Source organism: Scyliorhinus torazame, chromosome 10, assembly GCF_047496885.1.
Source record: "Scyliorhinus torazame isolate Kashiwa2021f chromosome 10, sScyTor2.1, whole genome shotgun sequence".
In the NCBI taxonomy this organism is placed as follows: domain Eukaryota; kingdom Metazoa; phylum Chordata; class Chondrichthyes; order Carcharhiniformes; family Scyliorhinidae; genus Scyliorhinus; species Scyliorhinus torazame.
This window is the reverse complement of record NC_092716.1, coordinates 14,957,063-14,973,005: the sequence shown is the minus strand read 5'-3', so window position 1 is coordinate 14,973,005 and position 15,943 is coordinate 14,957,063.

The window sequence follows — 15,943 nt, the reverse complement described above, 5'->3', positions numbered from 1 at the left end:
ACCATATCGATGTCTGTAGAGCAGGATGTACTGGAGATATCGGTTCAATTATGTCCAAATAATTCCGCATCAACTAACTTAGAGAATCATGTAATTAAGATCAGTGCCAGAGATTGGTAAAAATGATTGAAGTTATCAGATTGTGGTTAAAAATGTTTCCAGAATTTATGCCACCTCGTCCATTTGAGCTGGCATTATTGAGCTGATTGCCTTGTGTATGGAAAGGTGTCATCAGTGTTCTGAAAAATGCAACAAGGGACTAATATGGAATACAAACAACAGCATAGGTGAGTTGGGCTGAATGTCTCTGTTCCATGTGTCATATCACACAAAATTTGACATGATCAATGATTGATTCTGGAACTGTTTCTTCCATTTGGATGAACGACTCCTAAAGAAATTCACTGTCCACGTTGGTAGTTGCATTTGCTCAGACTCAGTTCCTCCAGTCCCGTGTGGGAAATTGGTTGGCAAGACTCTGCCAGTGCCCCCAGTCTCTCGCAATCCTTTATGCTCCAGTCCAGGTGATGTCCTGCTCTTGAAGGTCCTCCTTTAATTTACTTTGTAAGGTCTTCTTTGGTTGGTTCAATTGTTTTCTACCTGTCTATTTAACTGCCGCTCAGGAGGAGCGTACATCCGGGAGGTCAGATCCATGTCCTGCCGACCTCAGTCGTCATGATGTCCCACATGAACCTCTGGCCAGTTCTCTGTAGCATTTCTTCATTGGTGATGGACAGCATCACCAATGTTCCCCAGGATCTTACACAGACAGCACTGGTGAAAGACATTCAACTTGTGTGAAGCCGATGCTGTTCTCTTCCAAGGCTCGTTGGCATAAATTGTGGTTAGTATTACCATGGGCATGAAGGGTCACAGCTTCATGGCCATGTTGATGATGTTGGATGTCCAGACCATATTGACCTGCTGGAAGACTGATTCTTTTGTGGACGTCAAACTCTGCATAATCCTCTCTGGAGATGTTGCTTCCTAGTTAGGGGACGCAGTTGAGGTGCTTATGTTCAATTGTCCCATGGTTATGGGAGGGCAGTCTTGCCGTCCAGTCACCAATGTCTCGGACTTCTCCCATCTGGCTCAGTTCCCTTGGTGCTGGAAAATTCTGGTGCATCAAAATGGCACATCTCCCTCTCATCACCCTCCATCTCGCCCTCACTATTGAAGCTGAGGATCATTTCTGCCTTTGACAAGGTATGCTTCAAGATGCAGAGCTCCCACAGTGTGGAGTTTAATAAACTAAAAAAGCTAAAATTTACGTGACAATTTTCACCTGCATTTTAGTGTTCAGGTGCCAACTCATGAACTTAATTTTCAGAGAAACCTTCTCAATTCTGTCATTAATCATTCTGAATGTCATAGTGGAATTACAGATATAAAGAGAATGTTGGCTGATTGGTGGGATGTGACAAGTGCTGTCCTCCAATGATTTGTACTGGGGCTCAGCTTTTCACGATATACATTCATGACTTCAGTGAAGGAATAGACAGGTTTCTTTTCTATTCATCAAGGGACGTGCGCTTGACTGGCGAGACCAGCATTTATTGCCAAACCCTAATTGGCCGTGAGAAGGTGGGGGTGAACTGCCTTCTCGAACTGCTGCAGTCCATGTGGTGTAGGTGCACACACAGTGCTGACAGGGATGGAATTCCAGGATTTTGACCGTTGCACACCCAAGTCCAGATAACATTTAGCTAGAAGGCAGGTTGGTCCCTATAGGCTCCTCAAACATACTTTGATTGTCTTCTGGAGGTTGAAAAGGAACTTCCTGGATTCTGTTGACCTGATGTTTTCCCTTTTTGTTTCGCAACTCCGAGAACATTGTGCAGCCAATGGTGGATGAGACATAGATCGTGCTTTTCAGTACTCCCATGACAGTCTTGTACAAGCTCAGTGAAGCAGCTTTTTTCCTCGCCATCATTTTTGTCTGATTGTAACCTCAAGGTACAGTACGAAGTCTTACGACACCAGGTTAAAGTCCAACAGGTTTGTTTCGATGTCACTAGCTTTCGGAGCGCTGCTCCTTCCTCAGGTAATTATAGAAGCAGAAGACCATTCTGTCCATCTTAGCCATCCATCTGGAAAAACCCCACACTCCCCCATAACAGCGTGCAATTGGTTTTTGAATGATTCCATGGTTTGCACCTTCACTGCTCTGCCTGCAACTGCATTCCAAGGCCAGGATTTTTAGGATGGTCGCATTACCCTTCTCACTATCCATTAGCAGGGAACTCATTGCCACCGATACTGGCTGATCCATGCTGAGTGCGTTCCACTCCACTCTAGGTGTGGGGGAAGGGGTGAACTGCTGCATGCTCCAAACGTCCACAGTAATACCCTCAAGATAGAAGTGCATGTTGCGACACAGATGCAGTTTTGGTAGCACAATGCCTTAGAATCTTACAGCACACAAGGAGTCATTTGATCTATTGTGCCTTTCCCAGCTATTGGAAAGAAAACACCCCATTGGTCTGGATTTTTAGGATGGTCGCATTACCCTTCTCACTATCCATTAGCAGGGAACTCATTGCCACCGATACTGGCTGATCCATGCTGAGTGCGTTCCACTCCACTCTAGGTGTGGGGGAAGGGGTGAACTGCTGCATGCTCCAAACGTCCACAGTAATACCCTCAAGATAGAAGTGCATGTTGCGACACAGATGCAGTTTTGGTAGCACAATGCCTTAGAATCTTACAGCACACAAGGAGTCATTTGATCTATTGTGCCTTTCCCAGCTATTGGAAAGAAAACACCCCATTGGTCAACTCCTCTGCTGTTAACCTGCAAATACTTTCTTTTCAAGTCTTTGTCAATTAACTTTCGAAAGTTGCTATTGAATCTGCTTCCGCACCCTGTCAAAGATCATAATTTGCTGCATCCTCCTATATTCCATAAATCACAGATTGATCTCATATCACTCTCCTCTGGTTACTGAGCCCCCCCCCCCCCCCCACCAACAGATTTCTCCCTCATTCTTTCCTCAGAGTCCGTGTCTCTACTGTGCAGCACTTTGAACACTGGCCCTGCATTCTCTAAACTGGACATCACATCCGCATTCCAGTCGACGTGCGATACAGGTCATGACTTTGTTTGACTTCAACCACATCTCCGAGCCAATGCGCTAGCTTGCTTCCTCCGTAAACAGGAGCTCACCCAATCTCTGTTACCTACATGCTAAATCACATAAAATCCCGTTCACCTATTAGCTCTGTGGTCAATGGTTCCGGTCTAGCAAAGCCTCGATTTTAACACTCACAGCCTTGTTTTTAAAGCTCTCCCTGTTACTTATACTTCCTCTAGCTCTGCAAGTCTAAGCTATTGTTACACTCCTCCAATTCTGATCTCTTGCGCGTACTTGAGTCCCATCAGTTCACTCTTCGTGGCTATGCCTTCAACGGCTCAAGCTCGAAGTTCCAAAATTTCCTCTCTCAACATCTTTGCCTCTGGACCCCTTCTTTTCTCCTCAACAATGCTCCGCAAAAGCTTACCCTTCCTATCAAGCTTTAGATCTCCCCATCCTAATAGCTCGTTATCCCCGCACTGCAAGACTGCCCCAGATCGACGGGTTTTATACCTCCTCAGAGGGGCGGAGCCACAGCCGGAGCCAACAGCAGCACCAATAACAACATTCCAACAGTCCAACAGCAACAACCAATAACAGAACAGCAATAACAATAAGTATATACAACAGTGGAGATAACAATACTAATAGAACAGTAGAACATATATACAACAGCCTTACGTAGCCATACGTGGCTCACCACACTTGTTATCTGTTACTCAGGGGCAAAGTTTGTTTGTTAACAGAGGGAGCACTTTGCATTGCAGGTGACCTATAAATGCTTGCTTCTGTTATCATTTTTACCAGTTGGACTCTTTTCCCAGGTGAACATGCAAATTAGAGAAAGTCTGATGGAACATTCTGCCCAAAGCAATAATCTCGCTCTTCTGCATTCAGCTGCTATGTGACCTGTTGCACAATTCTGACTTTCCCGTTTCTATTTCATTGTATTCCTTGCCTTGATATATTCACTCAAGCAGAATTCATTATAGTTAAAAAGTAACTTTTCCCTTCCACTGTTTGAATGCATTAAATCCCTGCCCAAAGTCTGAGCATTAAATACTGCTAATGGATGAAATGTTGCTTTAGATTTATTATCTAATCAATCACATGCCACTCCATAAGCAGCAGAGGCTCTATCTGCTTCACCAAGATTAAAATTAATCAGAGACTGAAGTAAATTGCATTTTGCATGGTTTGCCTGCAGAATTAGAAATCCCCCCAAAAGCAGAGAAATCACTGTTTAGATAGCCCTTCATCTCAACGTTACGAAGGTGCAGATTTGCTGGAATTACTAACTCCTCGGTCAGCTCCCTCCAGCTCCCAGATCTGTCAGTTACAATCCAGTCTCCTGAATGTCTGGAAAAGTACAAAACCCAGAGTTACACAGAATGTATGTCTAGAAACAGGCTGGACCCATCCACATGAGCCTCCTCCAACCCTACATCATCAGTATATCCCTCTATTCCTTATCCCTCTATTCCTTATCCCTCTATCCCTTCCTCCCTCACGTAACTGCCCAGCTTCCAACAAAATGCACCTATTTTTCTCCTCAGTCAGAATCGCAGAATGATAGAGAACAGGCGGCCATTTGCCCCATCCTGCCTCTCCTAATTCTCCGTCCCCAGTCTGTACTTTTCTCACCCTCAAATATTCATCCAATTCCCTTTGAAAGTTGCTTTTGAAATCCGCTTCCATCACCCTTTCAAGTCATGCCTTAAAAACATAAGAATTCACTGAATTAAAAAAAAGGTCCTCATTTCCCCTCTGGTTCCTTTGCTTATCATCTTCAACCTGCGTCCCCCTGACTACTAACCCATAATTGAACAGGTTTGACATCCTCACCACTCCCTGGATAAACAAACCTCTCCTGATTGCTTGTTGGATTTATTTGTGACGACCTCGAATTGTTGGCACTTGATTTTAATTCCTCCAAATCACGGTTTGACTGTGAGGATTCCATAATCTGTCTCAATTTAGGTTGAAGATTAAAAGTCCTTTAAGGAGAAAACAACAGAACAAAAAAACAACACGTGTCAAAACAGATTAACTGCAACGTTCTGTGATCGGGATGGTTTTATTTGATCCAGTGTTCAGTGCTTGAGTCCAACTGTGACAGTGGCCCCAACTGAATAGAAACAAATCATTGGCCTACAGCTGTGGTCTGCAGTCACAGCGCTGGGATCGTAGCCAATTAACTAGAAAGCTAGTTTTGGATGGAAAGATGTCACTTGTTAGCCATCTGTGACTTTCATGGTTACCTGATTTGAGAGGCAGAGGACACTAATATGTACTCAACCTCTTTGTGGAGATGTTTCAGAGTGGGCAGGGGGGGCTTTATTTGGGACTTGGAACACTGTGGGGAGGCAGTCTGGGACGCGCGAGCCGACAGGATGCGCGGGGAACTATTTTTGCGGTCCAGGTCCGTGGGCTGCGTCCGCCATGAAGCACGACGCGGCCGCTGCAGGCCGCCACCGTGCACATGCGCGGCCACGGGCCCGGCAACGCTCCGGGCCGTATCGGCAACTAGAGCTGGGAGCTCTATGCTGCCTGGCTCTTAGCGACCCCCCTCCCTCCAGGAGCAGGGAATCGGTGGCCGTTTTGCGTCAGTTTGCCTGGCGTAAAACACCAACGTTTTCACGCTGCCGTGGGAACATAGTCTCCCAAATGGAGAATCCAACCCATTAACTCTGTTTCTCTCTCCACAATTGTTACCAGATTTGCTGAGGTTTACCAGTATTTTCTGTTTTTATTCCTGTTATTTTCTAGTCATGTTACGTTGTCAGAAGTGAAGCTTTTGAAATAGCAAGATGCCTCAGCAGCGGTGACTCCTTTATTTGATCTGTCGGAGGTCAGAGAGACATCTGTCCATTACAGTGTCGGGAGGAGTGATCACCACACAGTCCTTGTGAAAGCAAAGTCCCATCTTCACATCGAGTATGCCCTCCATCGTGTTGTGCGACACTGCCGCCGTGCTAAATGGGATACATATTGAGCAGGTTCAATTCCCCGCTGGGTCACGGTCTGTGCGGTGTCTGCACGTTCTCCCCGTGTCTGCGTGGGTTTCCTCCGGGTGCTCAGCTTTCCTCCCACAGTCCGAAGACGTGCAGATTAGGTGGATTGGCCATGAATACGACTGAATTTGCCCAAAAGGTTTAGGAGGGGTTATTGGGTTACAGGGATAGGGTGGAAGTGAGGGCTTAAGTGGGTCAGTGCAGACTCGATGGGCCAAATGGTCTCCTTCTGCACTGTCTGTTCTATGTTTTCTATGTTCAGACGTAGCAAATCAAAACTGGGTATCCATTCAGCAGCAGCAGAATTGCATACATCTTCAATCTGTAACCTCATGGCCTGGCATAATCCCCACTCTATCACTGTCATCAAGCTGGGGATCATTCATGGTTCACTGAAAGGTGCAGAAGGGCATACCAGAGCAGCACCAGGCATGCCTAAAAATTAAGTATCAGCCCAGTGAAGTGACTACACAAGCTACTACTACATGCCAAACAGCAAAAAACAAGTAGAACCAACCAACTCCACAACCAAAGATCATATGTGGGGGGCGATTCTCTGATATGGAGACCAAGTGTTCGCGCCGTCATGAACGTCGTTGCATTTCACGACAGCGTGAACAAGGCCCGGGCGCGACCTATTCTGGCCCCCAAAGGGGGCCAGCACGGTGCTGGAGTGGTTCACGCCGCTCCAGCGTCCCTTACGCGGCGCCAACTGAGCATGCGCATTACAATGCTGCGCATGCGTGGGGAACGTCTTACGCACACCGGCCCCTCACCAACATGGTGCCGGTGTTCTGGGGCCACGCGCGGAAGGAGGTAGGCCCGGGGGGGGAGAGGCCGGCCCGCCGATCGGTGGGCCCCGACCGCGGGCCTGACCCCATCGGAGGCCACCCCGATGAAGGAGCCCCTCCTCCCTCCCCCACAGGCTGCCCCCCCCCCCCGCATTCCCGCAGAGTTCCCGCCGGCAGCGACCAGGGGTGGACGGCGCCGGCGGGAACCTGTCATGTCGTAACGGCCGCTCGGCCCATCCGGCCGGAGAATCGTCGCTCGCCGGTTCTCCGAGCGGCCCGGTGCAAATCGCACGCCGCTGGTTTCCGGGGGTTGGGAGAATCGCATGCGGGGTTCGGGGCGACGTGGCACGATTCGCGTGGCGCCCCGACGATTCTCCCACCCAGCGTGGGGGGGGGGGGGGAGAATAGCGCCCATAATCTCTGCGATCCTGTCACATCCAGCCGAGAATGGTGGTGGACAATTAAACAATTCTCTGACGGAGGAGGCTTCACAAATATCCCCATCCTTAATTATGGGAGAGCCCAGCACGTCAGTGCAGAAGATCAGGCCAAAGCACTTGCAGCCTTCTTCAGCCAGAAGTGCCATTTACGACTCCTCAGACACTGAACTGGTTTGTGTCGCTATGCACTGAGCCCTGGACAATATTAAGGCTTGGGCCGATAAGTGTGAAATAAAATTCATCCCACACTAATGCCAGCCAATGATCATCTCTAACAAGAGATCTAACCGCCACCAGCCCTTGGTTACCATTGACCAGAAACTCAGCTGAACCAGCCGTGCAAATACTGTGGCTGCAAGAGCAACTCAGAGCCTGGGAGCTCTGCAGAGAGTAACTCCCCTCCTGACTCAGCAGAGCCTGTCCACTATCTACAAGGCACAAGTCAGGATTTTAATGGAATACTCTACACTTTCCTGGATGAATGCATCTGCAGAACCATGCAAGAAGCTTGACGCCATCCAGGACAAAGCAGGCACCCCATTCACCACCGACGCACAGTGGCAGCAGTGTACTGTCTGCAAGGTGCTTTGCCCTAACTCATCTTTAAAACATAGAAACATAGAAAATAGAAGCAGAAGGAGGCCATTTAACCCTTCGAGCCTGCTCTGCCATTCATTATGACCACGGCTGATCATCAAGTTCAATATCCTGATCCCGCCTTCCCCCCATATCCCTTGATCCCTTTAACCCCAAGAGCTGTATTTAATTCCTTCTTGAAATTACAGAATGTTTTGACCTCAACTACATTCTGTGGTGGTGAATTCCACAAATCCACCACTCTCTGGGTGACGAAATTTCTCCTCACCTCAGTCCTAAAAGGTTTACCCTTTATCCTGATACTATGACAGCACTTTCCAAATGTCCAATCTCCACCACCTAGAAGAAGCAGGTTAACAGATTTATGGGAACACCACCAGCTGTGAATTCCCCTCCAAGCCACATACCATCTTGACTGAGTACTCGATCGGCACTCCTTCAATTTTGCTGGTTGAAAGTCCTGGAACTCCCTCCCTATTAGCTCTGTGGGTGTTCCTACAACGCAGGGACTGCAATATTTCAAGAAGGCAGCACGCTACCACCTTCTCAAAGCCAATTACTGATGGGTAATAAAGGAAGGCCCAGCCAATGGCACCCACAGCCCCTGTATTGATTTTTTTAAAATCCTTTTGAAATATTGATGCTTGGCCCTTCTTTAACATGGTTGATTACAACGATTTGATAGCTCTGTTTGCCGGCCCCTCCCCCTGCATGATGAAGCTCTGTGTTGGAGTTCAATCTAGGCGTTAATAACAATTTGCTATATTTTAATAAGGACTAAAGAGGGTCACTGTATCATGTCGCCCTGTAACAAATGCCAAGCCATCTTCTAAATAAGGCATTGAGATCATTTAAATGACCATGCTGAAGTTCCCCCCCCCCCCCCACTTGTGGCTTTATCCTTTGTTCTGAACAAAACCTTTTGAAACATTTGTAATGCGCATGCTTGCATTGTCAGTTATTTCTTAAAATATATATACCTTTAAAAAATCGACCAGTGTCATGTATTATCCCTCACCGGCAAGTGTACTGAGTGCGGGCATTGATACTTAGTCAAAGGTGTGCAAAAAAAGCACAAATGGTGAGCCTACCATATTGGCCGAAATTCTCCGGTTGTCGAGATCCTCTGTTCCTGCTGGCAGCGCATCCCCGCCCGCAGGTTTCCCGGTAGCGTGGGGTGGCTTTGATGGGAAATCCCATTGACAAGTGATGGGAAGAGAGAATTCTGCTGCCGGTGAATGGCACGCCACCGGGAAACACGCAACAGGGGAACCGGAGAATACAGCCCGCTGTCCTTTTTTACTTTGAGATGAGTGAGTGGTGGGAGTGCGACTCCTGTCTCCCTGACACCTGTGGTGATATGCTTCACTGTATATACACAATGGGTTAATGTAAATACACTACTACAACTAAGTAACCACTAGAGGGAGCACTAGAGATGTCATGACATGCAGACATATAGCCAATAGGTCAGTACAACAGGATGCAACCAATGGGTAATCAGGACACCCAGAGGTGGCATTACCACAAGGGGGCACTTCACAACCCATATAAAAGGACAGGGCACACATGCTCTGCATCTTTCCACAGACAGATATCTAGAGGGTACATCAGGGCTGATCAACAGCATCACACTCAGCATGTGGCTTAGAGCAGGCTGGTAAAGATTGACTGAGTTACTACAGTTAGATTAGCAGCGAGTCAAACTCATTTAAGAACTGTGTTAATCGTTCAATCAACAAGTTGAACTCATTTCATAGTCTGAACCTTCTTTTGTCAGAGCATACATCAAGGAAACAGCTATGCTACACGAAGCAGCATAACACAACAACAACTTCACAGAGAATTGGGCTACGATCTGGACTTCACTGTGGGAGGAAATTGAGAAAGCAAAGCCCAGGCTTTTTAATCTGCTCCAGCCGACCGATATCTCCGCAAACCTCCAACCTCAGTGCTTGTGTGTTCACCATTTTTATCACTCTATCGTTGATGACGTGTGGCTTCAGCTGCCTGGTTACTGAGCTCTGAGATTCTGTCTCTAAACACTCCCCACTCTCTACCCCACTATCCTCTAGAAACTTGAAATCTGCAATCCCTTTAAGTCATTCACTGGGAATTTAAAAATGTAACAATTTCTAAGGGGGTCTGAGCTCAATCACTGAATTTACTAAGTTCTAAGGTGAATAACTCGACTTGCTCTGGTCTCTCCACATAGCACCACGTGTGAAATGTCATGATATGCAGACACACACATAATGATATACAGACAAACAGCTAATGGACACAGAGAACAGGACGTGACCAATAAGCAGGCAGGACACTCAGGGGTGGTATCTCACTATAAAAGACACGAGGCACTCACACTCCGCCTCTTGCCACTGATGAACATCTAGAGAGTCAGTCAAGGGTGTTGTTACAATCTCACACCTCCGGCACGTGGCTAAGAGCTAGTCTGGTTCAGTCAGACAGAGTAACCACACTTAGGTTAGCAGAGAGTAGAACTCACAGAGAACTGCTAATTGTGCTATTAGTTCAATAAACCTGATCGAACTAACTTCAAGGTCTGGAGTATCTTTCTGATCTAAGCTGCATCCAGTTGCAGCCAGTGTACCCAACACGACATGAAAGATTTAATCTAATCTAATAAATCTCTTCTGCTGCACCTTCTTTAATACCTTGACACCCTTCCTGAAGTGTGGTGCCCAGAATTGGACACAATACACCACCTGAGACCTAAACACTAGTTTATAAATGTTCAGCATAACTTCTTTGTTCACCTACAAGTATGAAATCGAGGATCCCTCATGCTTTTATACCAGCCTTCTCAACTTGTCTTTCCACCTTCAACGACTCGTATATGTACCTCCTTGGTCTCACTGTATCCGAAACTCCATTGTAAATGCAGCATTTGTTTATATCGCTTCTATTTATTTATAAAATTCAAATAATTGATTTCACACGGCTCTCTGAATTAAGGTTATCTGCTCATTTCAATTGTCTGCTCAGGACGACCTGGGATGGGATTCTCCCCTACCCGGCAGGACGGGGGTCCTAGCGCCGAGGAGTGGCGTAAACCACTCCGGCGTCGGGCCACCCCAAAGGTGCAGAATCCTCCGCACATTCAGGGGCTAGGCTGGCACCGGAGTGGTTTGCGCCGCGCCGGCCGGCGGGGAAGGGGCTTTGCGCCACGCCAACCGGCGCCGAAGGGCCTCGGCCGGCGTGAGTTGGCGCATGCGTGGGAGCGTGTATGCTGGCGTCATCCCAGCGCATGCGCAGGGGGATTCATCTCCGCGTCAGCCATCGCGGAGGAATAGCAGCCGACGCGGAGGAAAAGAGTGCCCCCACGGCGCAGGCCCGCCCGCGGATCGGTGGGCCCCAATCGGGGGGGGCACCTCCTGGGGCCAGATCCCCCCGCACCGAGGACCACGGAGGCCGCCTGCGCCGCCAGGTCCCGCCGGTAAGGACCTACTCTAATTTACGCTGGCGGGGCCGGCAAAAAACAGGGGGGGGGTGGAGGGGCGGGGCGGGGGGGGGCACTGCCAGCGGCCGCCGACCGGCGCGGCATGATTCCCGTCCCCGCTAAATCTCCGGGTTGTCGGAGAATCCCGCCCCTGAAGTCTGTTCCTATTCTCTTTATTGCTGATAATACTGAGTTCATATAGAATCATAGAACCACTAGAGACTAGAGTGCAGAAGGAGGTCATTCGGCCCATCGAATCTGCACCGGCCCTCTGGAAGAGCTCCTTACCGAGACCCACACCCCGACGCAATGCTGGTAACTCAGTAAGCCCACCTAACATTTTGGACACCATAAACCCACCTAATGTTTTGGACATTAAGGGGCACTTTAGCATGGCCCAATCCATCTATCCTGCACGTCTTTGGACTGTGGGAGGAAACTGGACCACCCGAAGGAAACCCACGCAGACACGGGGGAGAATGTGCAGACTCCGCACAGGCACTCACGCGAGACTGGAATCGAACCCGGGTCCCGGGCGCTGGGAGGCAGCAGTGCTAACCACTGTGCCGCTGTGCTGCCCGCACCTGTGTGCGCTGGCGTGGGTACCTGTGAGCAGATCTTGAATATAGATCAAAAAGAGCAATGAATGCCGACTTTTGGGAACACCATTTATATACTTCACCCACTTTGACGATATTGGTTGAGATATTTTCAGAAGATTTCCCTTTTAATTAAAAAAAACATTTTCCAGAGGGGAAAATTCTGCAATCCCACTGCACTGGAAATCCTGCTCCCTTTGAAATGTAATCAGCAAGGGACGATCTGATTTCACACTTCACAATGCACAATTGCTTTCTTTTTAATAAATGCTTTTCAGTTTCTTTGCAGGCTCAAAGCATGGGTGCGGAAGGCACTGAGGAGGAACACAGTGCCAATCCCAGATACACTGCGGGACAGATCAACAGAGACTTGAGCCGTACTGGCGGAAATTGGGAGTAGAGCTTCCCTGCATTCCAGAGGTGCATTACCCAGGAAGTCCAGGAGAGAGGGAAAATAAAGTGAGCGGTCAGCAAAGTCACAGAGCTGAGCACCTTGCAAATGCCTGTCATTGCGGGCTTGAAGCTGAATTATCATGGAACCATCAAATGATACAGCACAGAAGGTCATTCAGCTCACAGCGCCTGAACTGGCTCTTTCAATTAACTCTTCAATTGTTTGTCCTACCATTATAGCCACACCCTGCAGGCCTTGTAAAATTAAAGTGCTCAGATTTCATAAAGCAGCCCGTAATTGAGAGACAAGGGGCGCGATTCTCCACTCCCACGCCGGTTGGGAGAAACGCCTGGGGCGCCGAAATTTCCAGGGACGCCGGTCCGACGCCCTCCCGCGATTCTCCCAAGCGGCGGGAACAGTCCGGTCGAGTTTCGCGGGCCGCAGGCCGGAGAATCGCCGGAGATCCCCAAAATGGCGATTCTCCGGCACCCCCGTTCTTCTGAGGCCCGGATGGGCCGAGCGGCCAGGCCAAAACAGCGGGTTCCCCCCAGCACCGTCCACACCTGGTCGCTGCAGTCGTGGGCGGTGCATGAACGCTGCGGGGGCGGCCTGCGAGGGGGGATCCTGCACCGGGCTTCACCTGGAATGTGGGGTGGCCCGCGATCGGTGCCCACCGATCGTCGAGCCGTCCTCTCTGAAGGAGGACATCCATCCTTCCGCAGCACCGCAAGATCCGTCCCCCATCTTCTTGCGGGGCGGATTTGGACAGGACGACAACCACGCATGCGTGGATGACGTCCATTATGCGGTGCCGGCTGCGTCATCTAATCGGCGCCCCTTTTACGCAGCCGACAAGGCCTGGTGCGGGTAGATGACGTGGCCCCGATACTGGCCCATTGTCAGGGCCTGAATCGGTCGGGACGGGGGCCGTTCCGCGCCGTCGTGAACCTCGACGGCGTTCACGACGGCGCGGCCACTTCGGCGAGGGAGTGGAGAATCGCGCCCAAGGCTTTTCAAAGGCAGTAGCAGGCCATCTACCCACTAAGAACCCACCCCTCCACATTAAATCCATTTCAGATTGTCGAGCGAGTCTCAACAAGTTCCACTTAATGATAGGTCGCAGTTGGTTCACATGAGTCCGGAGATATGGTCAGCGCAGGCATCCTTAGAACGCCGTCATCTCACAATGTGGCAGCTATTTGTAGTGATCAGAGTGTTACCCTGTCGCTAAATGTTTGGCAAACCACTTTGCTTTGAACTTGAGAGGGGGGAAAGAAAAGCAATTTTCCTCATGACGAACCGATGTCAAGATTTTGAAGCAATATTCTCCCTTCAATTATGATGTAAGAGTGTTGCAGCATCGCCATGCCTTCACAATCTCAATAGACAGAAACTGTGGCTCACCAATGACTCTGAGGTTTGATTGTGCGATGACTTGTGTAAGGTTAGTGTCATGATATTCAAGTGAACATCACAGCACATACACACATACATAGTGATGGACAGATCAACGGACCAATTAGCACACACAACACGACAGCCAATCACAGACAAGAGCATACACAGTACAAAACAAGGAACACAACACTTCCTGGGCAGTCCAGCAGGAGACGGCTCAGGGCAAGGACCTCCAAGCCAGACACTCAGACAGTCACCATGTGCTGAGTACCAAGTTTGTTATATAAATAGTTAAAAGAAATAAAACTGCGTTGTACCAATCGCAACCGTGTTGGTTCGTCTGTGTCTCAGATTACCCAACACTTCAGTTAGAATTGGAGGAGTGCAGAGTTCCTGAAGGGTGGTGGGACCGGGCAAGGTTACAGACAAAAGGAGGGTTAAGGACAGAAAGGGGTTTGAAAATATGAATGGGAATCTGAAGCTCAAGGTATTTTTGGATTGGGAACACAGTTAATACACTTTGGGCGGGATTCTCCCGCAATCGGCGGGATGGCCCGAAGCTGGCGCCAAGACTGGCGTGAAGCACTTCGGCGTCGGGCCACCTGCATCGCACTTCCGGGGGCTAGGCAACCGGCATCGAAGGGCCGCCATGGACCCTCGCTTGCGCAGATCCGCCGCCGTGTTTTGGCGCATGGGCAGATCCGCCGCCGTGTTTTGGCGCATGGGCAGATCCGCCGGCGTGTTCTAGCGCATGCGCAGGGGGTTTCTTCTCCGTGCCGACCATGGCGGAGCCCTACAGAGGCTGGCGTGGAGGGAAAGAGTGCCACCATGGCACCAGCCCGCCCGCAGATCGGTGGGACCCGATCGTGGGCCAGGCCACCGCGCCCCCCCCCCACCCCCCGGGGCTGGATCCTCCAGCGCCCCCCCCCCCCCGAGGACTCCGGTAGACTGCCTACCAGCCAGGTCCGCCATGATGGATCATGTCCATTTCACGCCGGCGGGACTGGCCGAAAACGGGCGGCCGCTCGGCCCATCGGGCCCCGGAGAATAGCCGGGAAGGCCACTGTCTACGCCCCTGACCGGCGCGGCGTGAACCCTGCTCCCGCCTGAAAACGGGCACCGTAGAATTCGGCAGCTGCCGTTGGAACGGCGGGGCGGGATTCACGCCGCCCCCCGGCGATTTTCCGACCCGACGGGGAGTCGGAGAATCCCGCCCATTATTTCTGCCTCTGTTGCCTCCTAGATTTGGCCATTCCAATGACCTCGTGGCTGATTTCCCACATTTTTACCTTCTGTACATTTGAGGTCTTCCAATACTCTACTGTCTTAACCCACAGCAAGCCCTGTTCCTCTATCACCATTGAGCGTGCGTCATTGGTTCCCAATCAAGCAATGCCTTGCTTTAAAAATTCTCATCCTTGTTTTCAGATCCCACCTGATCCGTCACTGCCTCTGTCAGCTCCTCCAGCTCACAGCCCTGTAACACAACATGCAAAACCTAATCCTGACCAATGGATCCATCACAGAACCAATTCACGTTCGGGCTGATGTCAAGCAAGGCTATGCCATTGCACGGACGCTCTCCTTAATCGTCCTTGCTGTAATGTTCCATCTCATCTTCAGCAAGGCTGGAGTCCAGCTAAACTTCAGACCAAATGGAAATCTGTTCAACATCCGCTGCCTGCAGCCCAGTTCCAAGGTTCTGCCCCCCTTTATCTACACCATACAGATGATGCTTGCATCTGTGCATACTTGGAGACTGAGCTCCAAGCCATTGTGAACACTTACACTGCGATGGATGAGAGCATGGGCCTTACACTAAACATCTGAGAGACAAACGTCCTCTACCAACCTGCCTCGGCCACAGCACTGCCTCGGGTTACCAAAATCCATCACAAAGCCTTGGACAACATGGACCACTTTCCATACCTTGTTGTCCTACTGTCAACAAGGGCAGACATTGACAAAATGGTTCAACTCTGTCTTCAGTGTGCCAACATAGCTTTCAGTTTTCTGAGGAAGATAGGGTTGGGTTCTCCGATTTTGAGGCTGCAACTGGAACATGTGTCTAGTTTTACGATGGAAAGGTCGGCGTCGCTCCAGCACCGATCTTCCTCCCGGTGGGGGGGGGGGGCTAGCAGTCGCGCCACATAAAACTCCCAGCATTCCCGACAGA